This window comes from Emys orbicularis, chromosome 1 (genome assembly GCF_028017835.1).
Source record: "Emys orbicularis isolate rEmyOrb1 chromosome 1, rEmyOrb1.hap1, whole genome shotgun sequence".
Taxonomy (NCBI): domain Eukaryota; kingdom Metazoa; phylum Chordata; order Testudines; family Emydidae; genus Emys; species Emys orbicularis.
Window position 1 is genome coordinate 131,851,837 of NC_088683.1, and position 27,465 is coordinate 131,879,301.

Below are 27,465 nucleotides of genomic sequence, written 5' to 3' on the forward strand. Positions count from 1 at the left end.
TCAAGACCTAAAGTAGTTCATTAGTTTGCTTTACATCAGCCTAAATGTAGGGTTACCATACGTCCGGATTTTCCCGGACATGTCCGGCTTTTTGGGCCTCAAATCCCCATCCGGGAGGAAATCCCAAAAAGCCGGATATGTCCGGGAAAATAGGGAGGGAGGGGTCGTGGGGCTTGGGTCCGGGCCAGAGCCGCTGGGGCCGGCGGTGCTCAGCCGGGGGCCAGAGCCGCTGGGGCCGGCGGTGCTCGGCCGGGGCCGCTGGGGCCGCCGGGGCCAGGGCGGGCCGGAGCCGCTCGGCCGGAACCGGGGCCGGCGCCCCAGGACCCGAGCCGATTCGGGTGGGAGACGCCGGGGCCAGAGCCTCTTGGCCTGGGTCGTCCGGGGGGGCCGGACTGGGCCGCGCCGCGCCCCACCCCAGCCCCAGCTTACCTGCTGCCTCCCTGTTTCAGGCTTCCCACGAACATTTGATTCGTGGAAAGCAGGGGAGGGGGAGGAGCAGGGGGCGGAGCATTCAGGGGAGGGGGCAGAGTTGGGGCGGGGCTGGGGCGGGGCCCCGTGGAGTGTCCTCCTTTTTTTAAATTAAAATATGGTAACCCTACTAAATGTAAAATAGAGAGAGAGAGGCCTGAACCAAGATCCAGTATCCAAATGCTCCTTTGGGTTGGAGTTTGTATTGTGAATCCAAATCCAAATTTTGCAGCTGGATATTATCTTTATAATCTATTTCTGGTACTTATCTGGCTCTCATTCTGCTAGTGATAAATCCAGTATTGCATATAGAATTCACTGTTTTATGTCTCCATTGAACTTAAAGCTTCCTGTAGCACCCATTGCTATAGTTTCTAATTGCTATACAAGTAAATTAGGTCTGTATGACAATGTGCAAAGTGAACTTCATAGCGAGTGATGGTTTTCACACTTCCCAGGTTCTAGACCCTCCTCCCTTCTAGATAAACAGAGTCCTTAGTTCAGCAGTTTCAAAAAAAATTCCCACCATCATTGTACTCTTAAACTCAGCAATGGAGTGCTTTGTAAGTCCCAGGCTGCCACCTAGTGGAAATAGGGTGCTAAAACTAGCTACCCATCAGTAAATGTGGGATATTAGGCTAGTGTGGATTTGTTATTCTCCCCTTCCCTTTGGTGCATGACAGTGCTCTTCTGTATCTTCTTGATACATCAGCAGTGATGACACAGACTATATCTCTTTAGCACAGACATGAGAACAATTCTCTTAATTTTCAACCCATGCACTTGACAAGACCGGGGGATCACTTGAAAGCACATTCTGTTAGGAAACAAAGGAAGTTGGTAGGCGAAGTTTCATGAGTAGCAACCCTGCAGATTACAAGAATATAGGATAGTGCTGAGATAGTCCCAACAAACAGGAATGCCTCTATGAAAGACAATGGGAAGATATTGAATAAGCCAGTGTGGCTTCATTTGGGGCTGCTTCATGGTAGAAATAAGAAATAAAAAGGGAAAGCATACATAAAACAAGAAATATAGACAAGAAACAAGGTATATAAGTAAAAGTAAACTCAGAAGCAAAAAGACAAAATTAGATACTAACTAGAGGAATAAAAACAAGTTTATAAATGTGGTAGTGGTAAGAGGAATCCTGGGCTATTGAAAGAAAGGGAAGTATTCATATAACAAAGGGCATGCAAAAGGCTAACAGCTCAATTTTAAGGACCAAAGAAACTGGAGACTCAGCATCAAGGAATGCTGGGAACCAGGATTACTAGGCAGCAAATACAAGAATACTAAGACACATATTAATTCTTTGTAGAGCTGGTCAAAGAACATCAGACTTCACAATTTTTCATCACAATTTTGACCAAATGAGAGTGCAATGAGTTTTGTGAAACTTATCACAGAAACGTCATCTCATTTCTCAGCCAGCTAAGGAATTTGTCAAAAAGTTTCAAGATTTTGAATGTAATGGGGGGAGGGGGAGGATTTTATTAACATTTTCACTTGTTTTGGTCAGTTCTAGTTATTTGGAATTGCAGTAGAATCTAGAGCAGGAACAGATAGCAAGTCCCCCTTGTACTAAGCAGTGTATGTACAAATTAATATCTATATACGCACAGATTTGCCTACAAAAAAACTGTTCTGTTTCTCCCATGGCCACCAACTGACATTGCAAACAAATCCCTTTCCCCTATTACTAGTTGGCCTGAATGAACATATTTTGATATTTTTCCTGAGGATTTTTCTTCCCTCTTGAAGGAGCTATACTGCCCAAGGCTGGGCACAAATTTGTGCAAATCTTTAAGAAATACTATTTCTATCCTTATGTCAAACTGTTTGGTGAAATAAGTCCTGGATGGATTTTCACTCTATTTATTTCTATAGCACCTCTGTATACATAAGAAAGGGTTGATGTATTCTTTCCAGAAAGAACTCACCACTTTGCCCTTATTTTGGCTATTGTCCTGCCTGGGATTATTTTGGTGATTGTCTTCCAGTAGTTTCCATCAGCTTTTTATTGGGGGTTGGGGGGACCTACACTATTTACAGAAATCATTGAATTAATAACCACATCATCATACAACACAAACACCTTTAAGATCAACTCCCCTGAGTACAATTGCCAGTCATGCTAATATAAGGGCCTGATTCTGCAAAGACTTGTATGCACTTGACTTTTCACATTGAGATCAATCAGAATATTCCAAATTAAGCATGTGCATAATTTTTTTATTTTTTGCAGGATTAGGGCCTAATGAGTGTAGAAAATTATATTCCCATTTATTGACTAGTTTTGTTTCCAGCCCTATCTGCATTTTAAGTACCTAAATACCTTTGAAAATGTGGCTCCTTGTCTGTTTGTTTTGTGGAGTGTCCAGCACAGCCTTGGGCATGATACAAATAATAATAATAATTAGTAATTAATGCCCAAGAATTCACTCCTTTTTGGTATTCTTTCTTCTCCTTCTTCAATTCTTCATGGAAGTGTCTAACGCTGCATTTCATCTTGTTAAATCTGTCATTTCCCTCAGGACACCAAGGCTTCATAATTAATCTTCCCATTACGTGAATTGACACCTTTCACAGCTGTGGCAGAAAATAACATTGTGCACCCTTTCTACACAAAAACGTATAACGTTTTTCCTGAACCACACAATGTAACTGATGGCTGCATAGGACTCCATATAAACTATTACTTAATAGAATATTGTACGGTTTGTGTTTTTATGACAAACCAGTTAAAGGCAATGTGAATATTTGCGTGAGTGTACAAAATTAGGGATGAGACAGAAAGTCTGGATCTAAATTTCGCCAAAGCCTGACCAGTTTGGATTCAGGGCACTGGTATGGGCTCATCTCCAATCAAAACAAAACTAATACACAGGCAAACAGTGCCGTGTATATTAGTAGACATGCTATTTAGTCTCTGTTAAGTACTGGGGAGGGGGAAGCATGATGGACTGAGAAGTATAGGCCTGGGAGGGGAAAGGGAAAGGATTGATGGATGTGAGAGGGAGAAGATTAATGTTTTGGGGAAGGGACAGACACTGGATTTTACCCAAGGATGTATCAAGAATCACCAACAGAGCACACAGCTAGTCCATGGAGTTATATTACCTTTAAAATTGTTACCCTCCTCCTCCTTGCACACCCCACTTCCTATTGTTTGATACCCACACTTACTGCTTCCTGTCTTAATTAGATTATAAACTCTTAGGGGCAAGAACCATGGGTGAAAGCCTGTCCCCACAGAAGTCAATGGGAGTTTTGTCACTGATTTCAGTGTGGCTCAGATTTCACCCTGTCTCTTGTGTGCTTGCATAGCACCTACCACAATGGGGACCTAAACCCAATTGATTTTATTAATTATTATTATTATTATTTATTAATGTGTTTATTAATTAATTAGTGCCTACAAGGACCAGAACCCCCTTGTGCTAGGTGCTGTACAAACACAAAAGAAATTCCCTGCCCCCAAGGAATTTACAATCTAAGTATAAGACAAGAGACCACAGGTGGTATACATACAGACAGACTTGGGAGCACGAGGAAACAATTGGTCAGCATGATAAGCAGTGATCTCTGCACAGCAGCCTCCTAAGGTCTTTGGGTGCTATCAAAATATAAATAATTAAGAGCTAATTGTGGCAGAGGGATTTGGGTTTTTTTGTTTTTTAAAGAGTCCCTTGTGACAATTTTGGCAGCACATCATGGCCTCCAAACCCAAATCTTTGCATCTCAAGCTTGGCTTGTGACATGTGCACTGATATTTAGCTGAGTACCATGCAATAGCATCAGGCTTAGGACAAGGTCACCAAAGTACCTTACACTATATTGTAAAATTGCAGAAGTCACTGAAGTTAATTTGGTATTGGCTGGAAGGATGCAGGAATGAAAGCCAGGGCCATCCCAAAGAAGAAGTAAAAATATGGCTGATGACAAACTGTGAGATCACTTCTCTCTAGCCAAATTTTCTAGAATGCTGTTCTTCTGCCACTGAATAGAGAAAAGTTATTTTCTTTGCCAGCCTGGTTAGTCCTAAATATTGTAGCCTAAAGTATCTATTTCCACTGAGGCTTGTATAGAATAGCATCTCAGCAGAAATGGGGAAGGCTCCTCAGCCTCTGGAGGGAGTTAGTATTTAAGAAATCTAAGGTGCCACAAGTACTCCTGTTCTTTTTGCGGATACAGACTTCTAAGGTGCCACAAGTACTCCTGTTCTTTTTGCGGATACAGACTAACACGGCTGCTACTCTGAAACCTGTCATAAGAAATCATTGTATTCTCTTACCAAAATCAGTAGAAAGGGTCATCTGAGTAAAACACTCTCTGACATGCTCTACCTGTCAATTAATTCCTGTTTCCAGTAAGCAGCAAAAGGGAAACCAGAACACACGCTACAGGATGATTTAACCCAAGGTGGCAAATAAATGAGGGAGGCAAAATTCTCAGAGTTAGTTTCATAGGTATCATGTAAACATTTTAGCTGTTTAATTTCAAGCAGTTTCATTGCAATTTTCCTGTAATTGCTTCATGCACATCAGAAAACTGAACAATGTGAAGTTTCTCATGTTCATTCCTGTGTAAGCCATTTTCAGTCTGAAAAAATGGCCCATCTTCCAAAAACTGGCTAATGTTCACTCAAAAACAGGCTAAAAAAATTGGGTATTTTAGCAAAATTTTCAATAGTAACAGGTTTGTTTTTGAGTTTACAATAAAACACACACAAAAGTTGACTTTCAAGTAGGTTAGCAGCCTCATCAATATTTCACACATATCTAGCACAGCAAATCATTATGGAAAGAGTGTTGCCAATGTAATGTAAAAACATTTTATAAAGGAATTAAGTTAAGTACAGGATCCTGAATGATTCAGCAAGTACATTTAATTCTGATGCTGTGCCTCTTTAAAAAAATTAGAATTGCTCTTACAAACTCATTTAAAATTTTAAAAAGCAGTGTAATAAAAAGTAAGATCTTATGATGGAAATATCCAAATTGAACTTTCCATTTTGGTCCTGGACTCTAACCTGACCCCTGTTTAGATAGAGGCATTTACAAAAGGGAAATGAACACACTTAGGCCTCCATCCTGCAAAGAGATACACAATGCTTAACTTCATACACTGTAATCAGTTCTATTGACTTCAGTGGGACTCACTCTGTGAAGAATCAGGGCTGTAAACTATAGGTGGGCTAGGATTTTCCAAGAAGCCCAAGGGAGTCAGGAGCTCAAATCTCATTGAAATTTTATAGGAACTAGGCACCTAATTCCCTTTAAAAGGGATCCTTTGACAGTCCAAGCCTAGACTCTCAGTCACAGGGCGGTAGACAGCTGGTGGTGCAGGATCTGATTTTTTGCACTTGACATTTGCCAATCCAAGGTCTTACCACTTGCTTACTGACTGGCTTCCAAATTCCAGTTGACCTAAATCTAAGTGGCTAAAGAGTAACTTAACAATAATAACCATCCAGTTACTATTACTGCATCCCTAATTACTTTATAAAATGTTACAGATGCTTAAATATTTAATAGATTCACTCTCCCCTTTAGCCATTCCTCCTATGGGAAAAATCTCATGAATTATGCATGTGTATTGTTTTTCAGTAAATAGTAGTTGTTGTATTTCAGTCATATTACTGCATGCAGCTTCTTTACAAATGCCACGGAAAATCCTTTGTGGATTGTTTTGTTTATAGCAGAGAACATAAGAACATAAGAACATAAGAAAGGCCGTACTGGGTCAGACCAAAGGTCCATCTAGCCCAGTATCTGTCTACCGACAGTGGCCAATGCCAGGTGCCCCAGAGGGAGTGAACCTAACAGGCAATGATCAAGTGATCTCTCTCCTGCCATCCATCTCCATCCTCTGACGAACAGAGGCTAGGGACACCATTCTTACCTATCCTGGCTAATAGCCATTTATGGACTTAGCCACCATGAATTTATCCAGTCCCCTTTTAAACATTGTTATAGTCCTAGCCTTCACAACCTCCTCAGGTAAGGAGTTCCACAAGTTGACTGTGCGCTGCGTGAAGAAGAACTTCCTTTTATTTGTTTTAAACCTGCTGCCTATTAATTTCTTTTGGTGACCCCTAGTTCTTGTATTATGGGAATAAGTAAATAACTTTTCCTTATCCACTTTCTCAACATCACTCATGATTTTATATACCTCTATCATGTCCCCCCTTAGTCTTCTCTTTTCCAAACTGAAGAGTCCTAGCCTCTTTAATCTTTCCTCATATGGGACCCTCTCTAAACCCTTAATCATTTTAGTTGCTCTTTTCTGAACCTTTTCTAGTGCTAGAATATCTTTTTTGAGGTGAGGAGACCACATCTGTACACAGTATTCGAGATGTGGGCGAACCATGGATTTATATAAGGGCAATAATATATTCTCAGTCTTATTCTCTATCCCCTTTTTAATGATTCCTAACATCCTGTTTGCTTTTTTGACCGCCTCTGCACACTGCGTGGACATCTTTAGAGAACTATCCACGATGACGCCAAGATCTTTTTCCTGACTCGTTGTAGCTAAATTTGCCCCCATCATGTTGTATGTATAGTTGGGGTTATTTTTTCCAATGTGCATTACTTTACATTTATCCACATTAAATTTCATTTGCCATTTTGTTGCCCAATCACTTAGTTTTGTGAGATCTTTTTGAAGTTCTTCACAATCTGCTTTGGTCTTAACTATCTTGAGTAGTTTAGTATCATCTGCAAACTTTGCCACCTCACTGTTTACCCCTTTCTCCAGATCATTTATGAATAAATTGAATAGGATAGGTCCTAGGACTGACCCTTGGGGAACACCACTAGTTACCCCTCTCCATTCTGAGAATTTACCATTAATTCCTACCCTTTGTTCCCTGTCCTTTAACCAGTTCTCAATCCATGAAAGGACCTTCCCTTTTATCCCATGACAGCTTAATTTACGTAAGAGCCTTTGGTGAGGGACCTTGTCAAAGGCTTTCTGGAAATCTAAGTACACTATGTCCACCGGATCCCCCTTGTCCACATGTTTGTTGACCCCTTCAAAGAACTCTAATAGATTAGTAAGACACGATTTCCCTTTACAGAAACCATGTTGACTATTGCTCAAGAGTTTATGTTTTTCTATGTGTCTGACAATTTTGTTCTTTACTATTGTTTCAACTAATTTGCCCGGTACCGACGTTAGACTTACCGGTCTGTAATTGCCGGGATCACCCCTAGAGCCCTTTTTAAATATTGGCGTTACATTAGCTAACTTCCAGTCATTGGGTACCGAAGCCGATTTAAAGGACAGGTTACAAACCTGAGGTTCTAAATCCTGCACATTCATTCCAATGTTCTGCTCTGGGAGACAAAAATAACCAGAAAGTGATTGATCAAAACAGTTTGTTCATAACAATGATTGGGCTGAACTATATCATAACTTGTTAATGTCCATCATAAATCAACTTTGACCTCTGCCTGACATAAAATAGATGACTGAGTCTTAGGGTTTAAAACAAATTTTAGAAAGGATCTAATTTTCAAAGAGACCACAACAGTCTCTAAACATTGTGTGCCATTTTATGCATGCAGATTTTTTCAGTTAGACCTCTAACTACTATATTTGCATGTGTAACAGCCGGAAGCTGGGAGTGGACAACAAAGGATGGATCACTCAATAATTGCCATATTCTGAAGCATCTGGCATGGGCCACTGTCAGAAGACAGGATACTGGGCTAGGTGGACTATTGATCTGACCTAGTATGGCCATTCCTATGTCTTAAATGCCAATTCCATGCGCAGAAAGGTGCACTTGGAAAATCAGTCACAATTTTAGAGACTACTTTTAAAAAAGGGCCCTAAGTATCTAACAGTATTTGTCAATAGCTGAACACTGTGATGAGCACTGCTCCAGTTATGGTTGTGGCAATTCAGTTGAAGTCAATGGAGCAATGAAAACTTACACTAGCTGAGAATTTGCTTCATTAGATAAGTTAGATCCCATTAGATTTCTACATATAAATGCTAGATATGTGGTAATGATACTCATGGTAAATTGCAGAACCATGTGGTAAACCACCTGCATTTTTTGTGCAGCCTTGAATATCTCACATGTTTTCTGCTCACTGATTTATCTATATAATGACTACTTCCAACATTCCAAATCTCAGATCAACTTCCAACATTCTTTTCTTAAAGGCTCATCTATTCACCCCAAACACATTGCCAAATTCATCCATTCCATCTTCCCCCATAACACAATTTTGCATTCAACTGCATAAACTTTGTCCAAACCATGGGAACAGTCATGGGTAATAGGATGGCTCCCCAATATGTTAACCTCTTCATGGGCCACCTTAAAGAAGAATTCCTAAACAAATGCACCCTGAAACCAATAGGATATATCAATGATATTTTCATCCTTTGGACAGATGGCTTAAACGCCCTCATAGATTTCCACCACAACTTCAACAGCCACTACAGTCCATGAAACTCTCTCTGGAACACTCACACATAAACATCAACTTCTTGGACACCAAAATCATCTTCAACAATGGAACCCTACAGACAACCACATATAAGAAACCCACAGATCACCATACCTACCTTCATAGATCCAGTAGCCATCCCAAACACACCAAGAAATCTGTTATCTACAGCCAGACTCTCGGGGCTTGTCTTCACTATTGCGCTACATAGGCATCTGGTAAAGGCGCATTATGTCGACGGGATAGTGCTCTCCCATTGATGTAATTGCTCCACCACAATGAGAGGTGGAAGCTATGTCAGCGGAACAGCATCTCCCATCAACATAGTGTGGTGTAGACACCACTTTAAGTCAATGTAAGTTACATTGCTCAGGGGCGTGGGATTTTTTTTTACACCCCTGAGCAACATAACTTACATTGACTTAAGCGGTAGTATAGACAAGCCCTCAGATACCACAGAATATGCTCTGAGGAGAAAGTCTGAGATATACACCTTAACACACTTAAAACCAGTGGTGCTGGAACAATTTTTATAGTGAGGATGCTGAAGGCAGAAACCATGTATTTGGGTTGTTATTACTACTTCAAGCCAGGGGTACAGCAGCACCCCCATCACCCCTAGTTGCAGCACCTATGCTTAAAACTGCCTTCACCAAACAAGGATACTCCACCAGAGAAGTAGATTGCATAATAGAACATGCCACCCAAATACTCTGAGAGAATCTGCTTCAATACAGAAATTAAGCCCCTCCAACAGCACACTCCTAGTTGTCACCTACCACCCCATATGGGGTATCATCAAACAACTACAACCTATAGTTGATGGGGACCCCATCCTGAAAGAAAGCTTTCCTGAACCCCTCTTCTGGCCTTCAAACAACCCACCAACCTCTCCAAGTTCATCATCAGAAGCAAGCTCCCCACAGACCGGGGACACTAAGGGCTTGTCTATACTTACGCACTGGTTCGGCGGCAGGCAATCGAACTTCTGGGTTCGATTTATTGCATCTTGTCTGGACGCGATAAATCGAACCCAGAAGTGCTCGCCGTCGACTCCAGTAATCCTGCTCGGCGCGAGGAGTACGCGGAGTCGACGGGGGAGCCTGCCTGCTGCGTCTGGACCGCGGTAAGTTCGAACTAAGGTACGTCGACTTCAGCTACGTTATTCACGTAGCTGAAGTTGCGTACCTTAGTTCGAATTGGGGGGTTAGTGTAGACCAGGCCTAACTCAAAGCGGAACCAGACCCTGCCAGAACAACAGATGCAAAACCTGAAGACGTATCTCCATTGCTACAATGAACAGCACCCCCCACAACACACCTTTCAAGATCCATGGCTCCTACACATACCTATCACAGCATGTGGTGTACCTCAACCAGTGCACTAAATGCCCCCAACAATCCAGACAATCATACGCTCTCAAATGAACTCACACAGAAAAATGATAAAAGACCAAAACACCCTATCACCTGTGGGTGGACATTTTTCACAAAATGATCCCTCTATACCTGACCTATCAGTCCTCATCCTCAAAGGAAACCTGCACAACACTTTCAAAAGATGGGCCTTAAATTCACAACTCTGCTAGATACCAAAAATCATGGACTGAACAAAGAGACTGGATTTATGACCTATTACAACAGTCTATAATAACCCACTAACCCCCTTTTTTGTCCTATGACCGCAGAGGTATTAACGGGTCACTCTACCTTGAATGGTCCCTTACAATATGTGCTAACTATTTATGCTAACTAATCTGTTCCACCTTGCATTTTGCTGTGAGGCTGATTTTTCCTTTCCCAGCCCTGAAGAAGAGCTCTGTGTAAGCTCAAAAGCTTGTCTCTCTCACCAACAGAAGTTGGTCCAATAAAAGATATTACCTCACCCACCTTGTTTCTCTAACCAGAATACAGTAATTTAAAAAAAATTAATATTCTTTGCATTTCCCTGCACCTGCCATTTCTGTTTAATATCAGCAAACATACTTTGCATGTGTTACCTTCCCTTAGATGAAATCAGTCTTTTTTAACTGTACGTGGTGGTAATCATTTTCTACATCTACAGATAATATAGTTTGACATTGCTTATATTATGTATTTTCTTCAATTCTGAGTTATACGAATAATTTATTTTTTGTTTAATTTTCAAGTCTTTGTGTGCTTTATGCACAGTGTTTCTAAATATATTACAGACTTGGTATAAATGTAATCTATGATACCATAGCAATAGCAGATAATTCACTTTTCTATTTACCCTTTCCCTTTAGAAAAAGACAAACATGCCAAATACCACATTGTGCAGTTATGGACATTTTGGGTGACAACCTCATCACCACTCCAGACCCTTTACCCTGTGTAACAGCCATCTAAAAGCCCTAAATCTGGCCAGAGAAGGATTACCATGGTGCAGGCATGGTGGAAGTCAGCCATAAGGCTGTCTGCTGAAGACCCCTTTATAAGTCCAGCTATAGGAAGCATGCTGGGGTGGAGCTGAGGACAGCAAGGGGATTGTAGGGGCAAGCCTGTAGCATGCAACACTGCAGGGATTCCAAGAATTGCTGTTGCCCATAGGGAAAGCCCAACGAGGCTGCCATAACTTAGCCAGGTCTCCAAGGCTGTCTAAATTTTGCCAGGTACTTCTCCAGACTAGAACTGGGGAAATGGGAGAGAAGCAAAGCCCCTCATTTATCCTGTTCTTTGGGTTCTGTGCTGCACCTTTAAGCCTCCACTTATTCTGGTCTATGAATTCTGTGCTGCATCTCTGAGGGTAGGTCTACACTTACCCAGTAGTTCGGCGGCAAGCAAATCGAACTTCTGGGTTCGACTTATCGCGTCTTGTCTGCACGCGATAAGTCGAACCCGGAAGTGCTCGCCGTCGACTGCGGTACTCCAGCTCGACGAAAGGAGTACGCGAAGTCGACGGGGGAGCCTGCCTGCCGCGTCTGGACGGAGGTAAGTTCGAACTAAGGTACTTCGAACTTCAGCTACGTTATTCACGTAGCTGAAGTTGCGTACCTTAGTTCGACTTGGGGGGTTAGTGTAGACCTGCCCTAAGAGGCACAACACAGAATCTCACTGTTTGTTACAGAAATTAATTTCTGTGGAAGAAACTTTTGACCATTTACTTTAAATGCATAGTACATCACCACAGTTAAATACCATTTGAATTTAGGGCAATGATGCAAATAGTTTACATTTTGTTGTTACACAGTTGATTTTCTCTAGAAAAATCTTATTGTCCTGTGCAAAAATATGTAACATCTATAGAACATACACAGGTAGAGTGGGGTTTTCAAGTGCACCCAAAATTGGACACATTCTGCTCCCACTGAAGTCAATGATAAAACTCTCTTTGGCTTCAATGTGAGCAGCATTAGACCAATGCTGAATGATTTTAAACATCCCACTCATCATGTAAATGTATTGCACATCTTCACATGTCTTTGTACTAGATTAAATGATCAGATCACATTTAGTTGCAACAGTATTGAAACATACCACATTATGTACTGGAACCTTTTGCCAATGCATCGCTTTTGTTTAAATCATAAACTTGGTTTGGTCTTTCTAAATACTGCAAATGTGTGTTTAAAAAAAAATGGAGGTAGTGGATAAATATCTTGAATGCCACAATCTGTTTAGAAAGTCATGAAGCAACACAGAGTTAATGTGGTAGATTAATTCAGTTTGTAGAACTCAAACTTTTTAGATACCACAGGATTGGTCAGTACGCTTCCAGTAATTACAAACCATACTTAGGGTTGCCAGGCATCCGCTTTTTGACTGGAATGCCCGGTTGAAAAGGAACCCTGGAGGCTCTGGTCAGCACCGCTGACCGAGCCATTAAAAGTCCGATCAGTGGCGCAGCGGGGCTAAGGTAGGCTCCCTGCCCGCCCTGGCTCCACACAGCTGCTGGAAGCAGCCGGCACATCCCTCTGGCTCCTTGGTTCAGGGGAGATCAGGGAAGCTTCATGCACTGCCCCTGCCCTGAGCGCCCACTCCACAGCTCCCACTGGCCGGGAACTGCAGCCAATGGGAGGTGCGGGGGTGGTGCCTGCAGGCACGGGCAGCGTGCACCGTGCAGAGCCACCTGGCTGCACCTCCACCTAGGAGCCGGGCAGCCTGCCTTAGCCCTGTTGCGCTGCTGACCGGGAGCTGCCTGAGGCAAGCACTGCCTAGCCGGAGCCCGCAGCCCAAACCTCCTCCTGCACCCCACCCCCTGCCCCAGGTTGGAACCCCCTCCTGCACCCTAACTCCCTCCCAGAGCCCACACCCCAATCTCCTGCCCCAGCCCTGAGTCCACTTCTGCACTCCAAACCCCTCAGCCCCAGCCCAGAGCCCTCTTCTGCACCCCAAACACTTTATCCCTGGCCCCACCCCAGAGCCCACACCCCCAGCCGGAGCCTATACCTATAACATTATCTATTATAATTATATAATATTATAAATAATATATAAGAATTTCCTCTAAAACCCATGTTTTACACATGGCTGGAGCAAAGCAAAGTCTCACTTTACTCCATTCACCTTATTTGCCCCCTGATGTGAGGATGCCCTCATGCTGTGAAAAGCAGGGATGGAAATTTATCTCCATGTCTCACACAGCTGAAATTCACTGCTAAATACCTTCTCAGCTGAAGATGGAGAGGCGATCAATAGAGTCCATCTGTTTGGCGAGCCACCACTTTCGTGTTCTCACAGTTGTAAAGTGCAGCTGCCAGCGACTGGAACTTTAGGCACATGTTTTCTCCAATTATATAATATATTCCATTCCCTCTTTGCCCCATGGTGGTGATCAAATGAAGGTTCTGTGCATTTTGGAGAACGGGCTGAACTCAGTTAGGTAATGAAAGCAATCTTGTTGGAGGCACTTGGAGCATCAATTCTCATTGATGCTATAAATCTTAGAAATAAGTAAGGATGTTTTATCATAACTAGAACCACAATTCCTGATAAAAGACATGGTAAGCTTATTAGTCACACACAGCATGTTGGGCTGTGATCCATTAGAAGTCTCTCACACAAAGCAGAATTAGGTTGGATGGTTGACCTCCAAGGAATTTGCATGCATGCAGGAGGTGATGATAGTGATTCAATAGATGGCATTTTCCCCTCTTAGTCAATGTCTCAATATGATGCCAGGACATTGTGCTGCCGGAGGTGCCATCTTTCAAGTGAAAATAAAACTCAGATATTGACCACTTGTGGTCATTAGCAATTCCATGGTAATTTTATTAATATCAGGGATGTTAACCTTAGTGTCCTACACAGAGAATAGCTTGGGTAAATACAATTTACCTACATAAACTCCCTTTTGTGTTTCAACTGGATATAGTATTCCTTTCTTCCTATTTTCAAAAAGTTGGGTAATATTGCTGAATGTTGTAAAAAAAACCTTCTGTATTCCATCCAGAAATGGTTGCATTTAGTGGTACAGAATGTGAAAAGATTTCTAACTATCCATTGCCTATCTCATTGGGATATTGTGAGGATATTATTAATTAATGTTTGTGAAACTGCTTTGAGATCCTTGGAGGACAGACACTGCAGATATTAGTTGTACAGCTTGTACATTTTATTGTATTTCACTAGACCTGGTAGAAAAAAAAATCATTGACAATTTGAAAATTTTTGACCATTTCTACATTTTAAAACAGTCTGGTTTGTTGAAATTTCAAACTTACCATAAATTTTCATTAAAATTTCAATCAAAAAAAGGGGGCCATAAAAATGTTTGATTTCCCCCCCTCTGTTTTTTGACCAGTTCTAAACAGAAATATACCGTACTAAATCATAATGTAACTAGAACATCATACTGAACTGTCTGACATTAGTTAGACTGGTGACTACGTATGACTATTGAGACCTCTGACTACTAATTTATGGACATGTACCTTTTCTAATGTTAACCTTCCCCTCCCAACCCTACCCACCTTAATCTGTTTGTTCATACGTTGCATATTCTGTAAATCCTAAACTGTGAGCTTTCTGGGGCATGGACACATAAGAATGTGTTTATAAACTTCCAAAGCCATCTCTCCCACGATGTGTAGTAAAATGGCTACTTTTATATCTGCTCTTGAGGCTTTCATATAAATATGAAAGTGTTATTCCCATCTCTTCCAATTCTTATCAAGATTACCAAATTAAGGTATGGAGATGGCTTGCAACCCTCTATGTTCAGTTTGGTGTTTTTGAGGGGGGTATGGGTAAGACTATTTTCTAGTTTACACTGCTTTACTTTTGGTTTTACTTTTGTGTACTCACTGTGTTTTAATATTCTGTATCTTCTGTTTGCTTCTTGATGGTCTGTGGATTGCTGTTTCTTGTCTGTGTGCCCCATTTACTGATGCAATGTGTGAGTTTTGTGAATTCACAAAAGCAGCCACTTCTTGCTTTATGCAGAATGTGGCCACTTCTCACACCATGTCATGCTTTTTAGCGTGGTCAGGCAGCCAAGAGTATCTTCTTGTGAGTATACTGCAGCCTCTGTACTCCAGGAACTCAGAGTGAAACCAGGGATATAATGTTTAAAATATATTAAATACATAACAAAATGGCACTCTGAGCAAGCAGACCCTCAATGTGCCTGCATCTATCATGTCAGAAACCCCTCATAATGGGATGCTCTCTGGTCATTACACATGACTAATATTGAGGAGATGGTACCACAGTATACTAAACTCCTCTTCCAATATTTTTATCTGCTTTCTCTCCCCTGTACAAGTACTCTCTGGATTCCTTATCTTGATAAAATCAAATCCTTCCCTAGACTCCACCTGCCAGTCCATCTACTTTCCTAAATTTCTTCCTCTCTGTCTCCAGAACCCTTTCATTTGCTGTCTATCCCTGCCAGCTTGACTGAGGCCTGATCTGCGTGCATAGTTGTATGGATAAAAAGTATAATTTTTTTTAATAGCAATTAAGTTAAATTGTTGCAACTTTGTATGCAGATTCTTTCATATTGGTTTAAATGAGATTATATGGGTTTTGCTTGTGCCTGTCCACACACAAAAATTGAACCAGTTTTATTAAACAGATTTAAATTAAACTGCTGCTGCTGCTGTGTGTAGCCAAACTGTTACTCTCTACTAACTCTCCCCTTGATTACCTCCAACCTGGCTTCTTTCATATCATCATATTCCAGTCAGTGGCATGTCATCTATGTATGCAGTCATGCATTGGGTGCCACGCATGCCTGACTGGCTGCACGTTGTTTAACTGGCAGCCCACAGGCTGAGTCCATCTGGCCCCCAAGGAGGATTTGCACATCATGACTTCACACGCGCTGTATGTAGGCCTGCCAACCCTCCAAGATTGTCCTGGAGTCTCCAGGAATTATAGAGTAATCTTTCATGAAAGATTATGTCATGTGATGAAACCTCCAGGAATACGTCCATCCAAAACTGGCAACTCTAATTGTATATGCAAGGTCACGCTGCATGGAGGATGCCATTTTGGACTGCCTAAGGCATGTGAGTTGTGGTGTGCCTTACTAAAACTGTCATGGCACACCACTGATTCCAGTTCTTTATCTTCTTATTGAAGGCACTGCTCCTTCCCCCAGGGGTCGGTCCTGGGGCGTTTTTGTTCAACATCTTCATTAATGATCTGGATGATGGGATGGATTGCACCCTCAGCAAATTCGCAGATGACACTAAGCTGGGGGGAGAGGTAGATACGCTGGAGGGTAGGGATAGCGTCCAGAGTGGCCTAGACAAATTGGAGGATTGAGATTGGGCCAAAAGAAATCTGATGAGGTTCAACAAGGACAAGTGGAGAGTCCTGCACTTAGGACGGAAGAATCCCATGCACTGCTACAGGCTGGGGAGGGGACTGACTGGCTAAGCAGCAGTTTTGCAGAAAAGGACCTGGGGGTTACAGTGGACGAGAAGCTGGATATGAGTCAACAGTGTGCCCTTGTTGCCAAGAAGGCTAATGGCATATTGGGCTGCATTAGTAGGAGCATTGCCAGCAGATCGAGGGAATTGATTATTCCCCTCTATTCGGCACTAGTGAGGCCACATCTGGAGTATTGCGCCCAGTTTTGGGCCCCCCACTACAGAAAGGATGTGGACAAATTGGAGAGAGTCCAGCGGAGGGCAATTAAAATGATTAGGGGACTGGGACATGACTTATAAGGAGAGGCTGAGGGAACTGGGCTTATTTAGCCTGCAGAAGAGAAGAGTGAGGGGGGATTTGATAGCAGCCTTCAGCTACCTGAAGGGGGGTTCCAAAGAGGATGGAGCTAGGCTGTTCTCAGTGGTGGCAGATGACAGAACATGGAGCAATGGTCTTAAGTTGCAGTGGGGGAGGTCTAGGTAGGATATTAGGAAAAACTATTTCGCTAGGAGGGTGATGAAGCACTGGAATGGGTTACCTAGGGAGGTGGTGGAATCTCCTTCCTTAGAGGTATTTAAGGCCCAGCTTGACAAAGCCCTGGCTGGGATGATTTAGTGGGGTTGGTCCTGCTTTAAGCAGGGAGTTGGACTAGATGACCTCCTGAGGTCTCTTCCAACCCTAATCTTCTATGATTCTATGATCTGTAGAATGTTCCCTGTTGATTGTTCTTTCTGAGGAACAAATTGTACACGTTGACTGTTTCTGTTGAACTCTCAACTGTCAGTCTCAATCACGTATGATCTGGGTGCTGAATTCTTTTTCTTTATGACAGCTGGAGTTGTCCATCCTTTTTCTCCTTCCAGATTCACACAAATACAGCCATCAGGTTCCAGACCCAAGATTTCTTTAAATGAGTGACCTCTATTGTAAAAGTGTTCATAAGCTCTTTTAGCCTTTTTATCCCATTTGGCTACTTTCTTCATTTCTGGCCACTTCAGAGAGAGATTCTTTTCCATAGTTAGAATAATAGTTCTGAGTTGTCTTCCCAGTTGTGCTGGGCTGTAGCTATATCCAGTAGCTGCTATTGGTGTTGATCTGCAACTCAGAAGAGCAAAGAATGGATTTTCTTGGCTATCTGTACAGTTCTCTCAGCTTCTCCATTCACTTGTGGGTAATGTGAGCTGTTAGTAATATGATCAAAATCATATTTAGTTCAGAATGACTTAAATTCTGCTGGAGTGAATTGTGGCCTGTAGTTCGTCACTAGTTGTTTTGGAATACCAAAGTGAGCAAAAGTGCACTTCAGTTTCTCAATAACGTGTGATATGTTATGTCTTTAAAGTACATTGGTTCTGTATACCTGGAAAAATAATTCACAATGACCTGGAAATGATGTCCTCTGAATTTGTATAAAACTGCAGCTAGTCTCTTTCCAAGTTCTCTCTGGAGAGGTGTTATTATTAAAGGTTCTTTGTGTTGTGTTGGTCTATTAGTTCTGCAGTGTTCACATGCAGATACTGTTCTTTATGACTTTGCTGATGCCCAGCCACCACACTGAGCAGTTGGCCTGTTCACAGCATTGAGTTAATCCTTGATGTACTTCATGGATGAGGTTTAGGATTTCTCCTTTTATTTTGTTTGGAATTAAGCTGCAACTGCCTTTAATCATGAGTCCATTTCACTTGTTTAATTGTCCATGCACTGCAAAGTAGTCTCTTGTCACTTCGTTAGTGTCCTTTAGATACTTGGGCCAGCCGACCCTAATGTAACTTAGAACCTCTTGATGTTGCATATCTGTTGAGGTTGCTTTTTGCAGCTGGTGTAGTCTCTTTTTTTTTTTTCCCTCCTGACACTGGTCTGTCTGCATCCACATATGCCTTTGCATCATCTTCAAGCTTATGAGTAGTTGAGTGTGATACTGGGCTCTGTGACAGAGTGTATTACCAGATCTTTGCCAGGATTGTACTTAGGGCTTGTCTACACTTACGAGAGGATCGACGCTGCGGTGATCGATGCGTAAGCGGTCGATTTAGCGGGTCTAGTGAAGACCCGCTAAATCGACCACCAATCGCTCTCCCGTCAACTCCTGCACTCCACCTGATTGAGAAGAGTAAAGGGAGTCGACAGGAGAGTGTCTCCCATCGACGGCACATAGTGTGGACCCCGCGGTAAGTAGATCTAAGTTATGTCGATTTGAGGTACACTATTCATGTAACTCAAATTGCGTACCTTAGATCTATTTTTCCCTTTAGTGTAGACAAGCTTTACACAATTGGATTAAATCACAATAATCTTATCAATAGATGCTGGCATCTCAGCAATGCTTGATCTAGGTCTTTTCCATTGATAAGGGCTACAAGTGGTTTATGGTCTGTTATGAGTGTAAATGAATCCAGTCCACACAGATATCTGTAAAAGTTCTTGCATGCCTATAGGCTTGCCAGGCACTCCTTTTCAATCGATGCATATCGTTTTTCTCCTTCTGCGAGTGTGCAATGGCAAAATGCAGCTGGCTTCTGCTCAGATCCATGATGATGGAACAATACACCACCTAGGCAATAGCTACTTGCATCTGCACTGAGCCTTGTGAGTTTGCTCAGATAATAGTACCTGAGAACTGGAGCTGTTGAGATAATTTATTTTGCCTTTTTGAAGGCAATTTCTTGATTTGACCCTTATAGCCAAGATGTATTGGACCTTAACAATTCATTCAGTAGTTTTACCACTGTAGAAAAGTCTTGTAGATATTGACCAAGTTAATTTACCTTCCCCAGTACGTTTCTCAGTTCTGATACATAAACTTATGCATTCAATCCTCTAAGTCAGGGGTCGGCAACCTTTCAGAAGTGGTGTGCCGAGTCTTCATTTATTCACTCTAATTTAAGGTTTTGCGTGCCAGTAATACATTTTAATGTTTTTAGAAGGTCTCTTTCTATAAGTCTATAATATATAACTAAACTATTGTTGTATGTAAAGTAAATAAGGTTTTTAAAATGTTTAAGAAGCTTCATTTAAAATTAAATTAAAATGCAGAGCCCCCTGGACTGGTGGCCAGGACCCGGGCAGTGTGAGTGCCACTGAAAATCAGCTAGTGTGCCGCCTTCGGCACACGTGCCATAGGTTGCCTACCTCTGCTCTAAGTGATTTTAGTTTTCTCCAGGTTATGACTGATTCCATCTTTGTCTATTGTCTGTTCCAAAAATTTAGTTTGGAGTAGACAGAAAATGCGTTTTTCCTTATTCAGTCAATCCAGACTGACTGATTAGGCTAAGGGCTTCACTGAGGTTTTGTTATGTTCTTCTGTTGAAGGTCCATATATCATAATATCGTCCATGAACATTACAACTCCATTTGTGTTCATTAACAATTCTTCCATCTTTCTTTGGAAAACTTCAAGGTCACTGGTAATCCCAAAAGGTAATCTTTGAAAGTAAAATCTCGCAAAGGGTGTGATAAATGTAGTCAGTTTAGCACTTTCTTTGGCTAAAGGAATTTGCCAGAATCTGCTTGAGGCTTCCAGCATGGAGAATAATGTATCTCCATTCACTTTGGGGAGGCTGTCATTCAGTGTTGGGAGGATAGATTTTTTCTCTCACAACAGCTCCACTAAGTCTTTTAAGATCCACACAGATTCGTATTTTACCATTTTTCTTTATAGCGGATGTGGCGGGTTGGATCACAGAAACCCCCTTGGGAACTGCCGACTGATGTGCCAAGACTACTTCTGCCCCTGCCTTCTCTGCCAGCTTGTGACACCAGCACCCTGTCTTGCTGAGCCAGACACACCAGTCTGCTCCACACAGACCCAAGGTCTGAACCACATGCCCCAAAGCTGCAGACTTAACTGGATGCAGCTTACAGAAGTGTTCCTGTCTTTAACACTCAGATGCCCAACTCCCAATGGGGTCCAAACCCCAAATAAATCTGTTTTACCCTGTATAAAGCTTATACAGGGTAAACTCATAAATTGTTTGCCCTCTATAACACTGATAGAGAGATATGCACAGCTGTTCCCCCCCCCCCGGTTAATTAATAAGTAAAAAGTGATTTGATTAAATACAGAAAGTAGGATTTAAGTGGTTTCAAGTAGTAACAGACAGAACAAAGTGAATTACCAAGTAAAATAAAATAAAACATGCCAGTCTAAGCCTAATACAGTAATAAAACTGAATACAGATAAAATCTCACCCTCAGCGATGTTTCAATAAGTTTCTTTCACAGACTGGACGCCTTCCTAGTCTGGGCAAAATCCTTTCCCCTGGTACAGCCCATGTTCCAGCTCAGGTGGTAGCTAGGGGATTTCTCATGATGGCTCTCCCCTTTTCTCTGTTCCACCCACTTATATATCTCTTGTATAAGGCGGGAATCCTTTGTCTCTCTGGGTCCCCCCCCCCCTTCTCAATGGAAAAGCACCAGGTTAAAGATGGATTCCAGTTCAGATGACATGATCACATGTCACTATAAGACTTCATTACCCACTTGCCAGCACACGCATATACAGGAAGACTCACAAGTAAAACAGAGCCATCTGCAGATAATTGTCCTGGTTAATGGGAGCCATCAAGATTCCAAACCACCATTAATGGCCCACACTTTGCATAATTACAATAGGCCCTCAGAGTTATATTTTATATTTCTAGTTTCAGATACAAGAGTGATACATTTATACAAATAGGATGACCACACTTAGTAGATTATAAGCTTTGTAATGATACCTTACAAGAGACCTTTTGCATGAAGCATATTCCAGTTACATTATATTCATACTCATCAGCATACTTTCATAAAATCATATAGAGTGCAACGTCACAGCAGATACCATTGGAGCAGACCCTTGTTGTTAGCTCAGAGATTTTCTTGAGTATGCCAATCCATTCCATTATCTTTGACTCAGTATCTACTTTATGAAGTAAGGGATAGCGTAAATATACCTCACAGGATTCCTATCTGGTGTAGCATTGTCTTTTAAGGTTATTTGTACAGGCTCTCCTTTCAAAAATCCAATATCACCACATACTGCATTTCAGGATGAGTTAGTTGGTCGCCAGCTCCTTGCTGTGTGTGATGGCTGTAATTTACATTGTTCTAGTGGTATTCTGATCATGCTGTTATATCATTAATTTGGCTTTGCTAGGTTGCAATTTCATTTTCTTCTCTTGAATAATGCCAAGGAATTCTTTGTAGCCTAGCACATTCAGTGAAGCCCCACTGTCCATTTGACAATCAATTTCATGTTTGTTCATATGCTGCTGCCTTGTCTTTGAAGCTAGTGCTAGTCTAAGGCCTGGTCTACACTAACCCCCAAATTCGAACTAAGGTACGCAACTTCAGCTACGTGAATAACGTAGCTGAAGTCGACATACCTTAGTTCGAACTTACCGCGGTTCAGACGCGGTCCACACGCGGCAGGCAGGCTCCCCGTCGACTCCGCGGTACTCCTCTCGCCGAGCTGGAGTACCGCAGTCGACGGCGAGCACTTCCAGGATCGATTTATCGCGTCCAGACCAGACGCGATAAATCGAACCCGGAAGTTCGATTGCCAGCCGTCGAACTACCGCGGTAGTGTAGACCTGGCCTAAGATTTACAAATGATTTATTTTTGCTATTTTCACTTCATTAATGTTATATAAGTGCAAAATCTCATCCTCTCAGTCACTATTCGCTTCCTCACCATAGTTCCTTTTTTTTTCTTTAGTTTTTCTTATCTGTGAACTTTAACATAAGAATTTCTCTTGCCACAATTATTACATATGACCTATGTTGCAGGGCCTTTTCCATAATGTTTTTCTCCACAGTACCAACATGTCTTCTTTGCATTTTGTTTAGCTCCTCTGCTTTGTGTTTGTGCATTTGCTTTTGCACAAATTTTGTGTATTTCCCCTTATAGTTTCATGTTTTCCTTGTGTTATTTAGTGAATTATCTCTGAGTCTGCTCCACTTATGCTCTGTGTTTGGATGTGAGCTTGTTCACTGGTTTTGCGCATGTCTATAGCTCTTGGTGTGCATTCTGATTTGAGCTCCTTCGTCTTTCACCCTATTACTGATCTATTTCAAATAAGTTCATCGTTTAAGATCAAATCACAAGTCATCCATTTTGTGCAGTATGGCAATACATTGTTTCTTCAGATTCTTCATTACACTTTTGCATATTTTTTGTGGATTGAAAATGCTTTTAGAATGATTCTAGAATTTTTACATGGGTCTTCCCAGTCTGCTGCTGACATAACTAGATGCTGTCGAAACATGGGGCAGCCTTTGCAGCTAATAGGGTTGTTGTGCTTATTTTGTTTTTATCCAGTCCCATTGTATTTCATAGTTTTCCCATTGTGATCTAAAGAATATCAGATTTCTGAGCACATCCCCTTTCATGCCCACCTACTTGGGGACAGGAATTAGGTATGATGCCATGAGTATTTGTTTTGTTTACATTTTTTTTGGAGGGGGTTTGATGTTGGACTTACAATATTCTTAAATTCTGACTCCCTGTAATTGTAAGGCTTACACACTTCTAACATTCAATATTCACAAAAAGAGAGAGCCAAGACAGTGCAATATTCATACTTTATTCCTTCCTCCACATATGCTGTCGTCTCTCATCACACACTTCCTGAAAGCAGAGTTCTGTAAGTTCCTAAAAATTCCCCTATGCATAATCATATTGTCATACTATAATGCTCCTGATGAGACGCTATCTATCGTAATGGCAGTTGTACATGCAAGCTGAGGCTAATTATGTGTTCCTTAGCTCCATGCATATGACTAAATACACAGCCAATTTACTTTGTGTGACAACTAAGGGTTGTCTGCACCGGAGCTGGAAAGTGGGATTTCCAGCTCGGATAGACATACCCATGCCAGGCTCTGATTGAGTTAGCATGCTAAAGATAGAGGTGAAGCCGTGGCAGCATGAGTGTCAGGATGGGCTAGCCATTTGAGTACATATCTAGGGTCTCAGATGCAATTGCACTTGGGGTATTAGCCCCATTCCGCCACTTGCGCTGCTAAGGCTACACCTCTATTTTTAGCACACCAGCTTGATCAGGGCTAGCACAGGTATGTCTACTGGAGTTTGAAATTACACCTCTAGCTCCAGTGTAGATATAGCCTAAGAGGAAAAGCTTACATAGAATTCTTTCCCCACAGCACCCTCTTGTAGGTCCTCCCACGGAAGGATATAGTCAGGCCCTGTATTATCTAATCATTTCCCACTGCCAAAGTTGGGGTTTCATCCTATAAGTTTATTGAATGCCCCTGCCCCCACTGACTTTAATGGGATACGTGGGTGCTCATCACCTCAGAAGGATCACTTAGAATCAGCCCCTATGGCATGTAAATACTCAAAAATAAATACAATTTACCTGCCCAGTTTCAAAGTTTGGTAAATTATTATCATTATAATTATTAATCAGTCTTTAAGGGAAGAAAAGTTCAACAATCATTTTTAGCCTATGGAAATAGTATATTTTCACCTTCAGATAATGTTAAAATATCACATGTTCAAATATTAAATTATCAAATTTTCCTCAAACTTAAAAAAAATCTTTCATCTGAGACTAATTTTTTCCAGAAAGTTCTGAGCAAACAAAACATGAGGTTATAATTTTAAAGTATTTTGCAACCTTAACTACCAAATATTGTTTGCTACCAAACAAACACTATGCTTTTTATTTGTGTGCATCTGCTTGGTGGCTTTCCAAATCCCATGAGTTATGTTTCACTGTTTGGCCTTTATTTGCTACAATTTAAACTGCAGTTCTTTTTGGATTTTTTTCCCCCAATACCATTTAAAGGAGGGGATTATTTCTGCACACGTAGAGGAATGGGGAACTCTCCACTAAAGACTGGGAAGGATGCAACCCAGCTAATTTAGGGGTAAATTCTGCTGCCCTTACTCCCTGTGACATCAGTGGGACTAATCAGAGTAAGGTCCCATTCACCATGCATAAGGATAGCAGAAATCTTGCCCTTAATTTGCATGTAACCTGCCAGAAAGTCACATTCAAACTCACTTATCTCCAGAGGTGAAGGGTTAATGCTGAATCATCTGTTCCTCTAAGATATACTGTGCAAGTGGGATTTTTGAAGGTTTTTGGTGTTGATCTAACTCTGCTCCCACTGAAGTCAGTCAGTCAGCAGTTAGGCCAAGCACATGAAGCACTTTTGAAAATCCCACTCTACGTAAATTCAGGCTAATATAAATCCTAGGGATGAGGAAACTAGTTCAGAGAAGATTAATTTTATCCAAGTCTTAATTTGAAACTTGTACCAAACTAACTGAACACTTCTTTAAAGTTTGAAAAAGTTTAGATACATTTTTTTTCTCACCTCCACACTTGCTTAATTTTTGAGGAGGACCAAAAGTAAAGACGAAGAATATTGCAGAGGAAGATTGAAAGCAGGAGGGTTGTGAGATCTTGAAAACATCCCTCTTTTCCTCTCTAAGGCCTTGGCTACACTTGCGAGTTACAGCGCAATAAAGCCTCCCCCAGCGCTGTAACTCACTCCCCGTCCACACTGGCAAGGCACTTACAGCGCTGTATCTCTGTGGCTGCAGAGCTGCATGTACTCCACCTTCCCGAGAGGAATAGCGTGTATTGCGCCGCCGCTGCAGCACTGCGGTGCCAGTGTGGCCGCCCAATGCGCTGTGACTGGCCTCCAGAAGTATTCGGCAATATCCCACAATGCCTGTTCTAGCCACTCTGGTCATCAGTTCAAACTCTGCTGCCCTGGCCTCAGGTAACCAACCATGTGACCCGCCCTTGACATTCCCCGGGAATTTAAAAATCCCCTTCCTGTTTCCTCAGCCAGGCGTGGCGTGGAGTGCTATCAGCGAATCTTTCCAGGTGACCATGCCTCCATGCGCCAAGCGAGCCCCAGCATGGAGCAATGGCGAGTTGCTGGACCTCATCAGTGTTTGGGGGGAGGAAGCTGTCCAGTCCCAGTTGCGCTTCAGCTGTAGGAATTACGATACCTTCAGGAAGGTATCAAAGGACATGATGGAAAGGGGCCATGACTGGGATGCCCTGCAGTGCAAGATTAAAGTGAAGGAGCTGAGGAGTGCCTACTGCAAAGCCCGCGACACAAACGGCCGCTCGGTTGCTCCCCCCGCGACCTGCCGATTCTACAAAGAGCTGGATGCGATACTTGGGGTTAACCCCACCTCCACTCCGAGCACCACCATGGACCCTTCAGAGCCAGGGTGGGAGGAGGAGGAGGAGGAGGAAAATGGGAGTGATGGTGGTGGGCCAGATGGAGACACCCCGGAATCCCTGGAGGCATGCAGCCAGGAGCTCTTCTCGAGCCAGGAGGAAGGTAGCCAGTCGCAGCGGCCGGTACTTGATGGAGGACAAACAGAAGAGCAGGTTCCCGGTAAGAGGGTTTTTTTTCGGGAAGGAATTTTTTCGGTGCGGGCTCTTTGGGAGAGGAGGGTTAGGCATGCATGCCTAGATGCGGAATAGTGCATTGATGTGGTTTATCACATCGCGGTAATCGGCCTCGGTAATCTCTTCGAATGTCTCATCCAGAACGTGTGCAATGCGCTTGCGCAGATTTATCGGGAGAGCCACCGGGGTCTTTGTCCCAGCCAGGCTAACGTGTCCACGCCACTGTGCCGCGAGGGGCGGGGAGACCATTGCTGCACACAGGCAAGCTGCATATGGGCCAGGGCGGACGCCGCATTGCAGTAGAAGACCCTCCCTTGCTTCCCAGGTCACCCTCAGCAGCGAGATATCGTCCAGGACGAACTCCTGTGGAAAATGTTGGGACAGTGTTCAGTGTAGGTGCCCCCTGCAGCTGTTGGCTCTCCCCAAGGCACAGAAACCCAGAGGACAGTACAGCCCTGAAACAATCAGTCCCCCTTACTCACCATTTTGAGGCTCCCGTGGGTTATGTGTGCTCTGTTTGGGACGGGAAAATTATGCTATTGTGTAGACCCTGTGTGTGCCCTCCTTAAGTGCGGGGGAAATCATTACTCTGTCTGGTATAAACAATGCTGCCTCTGTTAAATGTTGCATTTTGCCTATACAGCTACAACAACCTTGAGACCTCAGCTGTCCCTCTTATCGCCTGCTCAGAGACTGCAAAGACTCAGGAAGAGACCGCGAAAAACCAAAGAAGACATGCTGCAAGAAGTGATGCGGCAATCTATTAAAGAGAATGAAAAAGCACAGAACTGCAGGGAGAGAGAAAGCAGGATCCGCCAGGAAAACGCAGCGCACCGGCGGCAAAGCACGGAGCACCGGCAGCAAAGCACGGATCGGCTCATAAGCATCCTGGAGCGCCAAGCAGATGCTATCCAGGAGCTCGTAGCCATGCAGAAGGAGCAGTACTGCAAACGCAAACGCCCCACCCCCACAGCCCTTGTCCCAAAACTCTTTCCCTTGTGCCCCACTGTTACCTCCAACCCACTTTCCCCAACTTCCGGGTTCTTCATGCCACCAGCTGCCTCCAACACCAGTATCTTCACCATCCAGCCCTGAAAACCACGACCCTTACCCTCTGCACTCAACCCCCATCACCATGCAGTATAGCTATCCTGAAGTGCAGCACTCACTGCACAGCACACCAGACAGGACATACGCGAATCTGTGATTGTACCTTCCCCACTCCACCCCCTTGCCCTTTCTGATTCCCAAGCAGTTGTGTTTCTTTTCAATAAATAATTTTTTTTTTCAATAAATGGA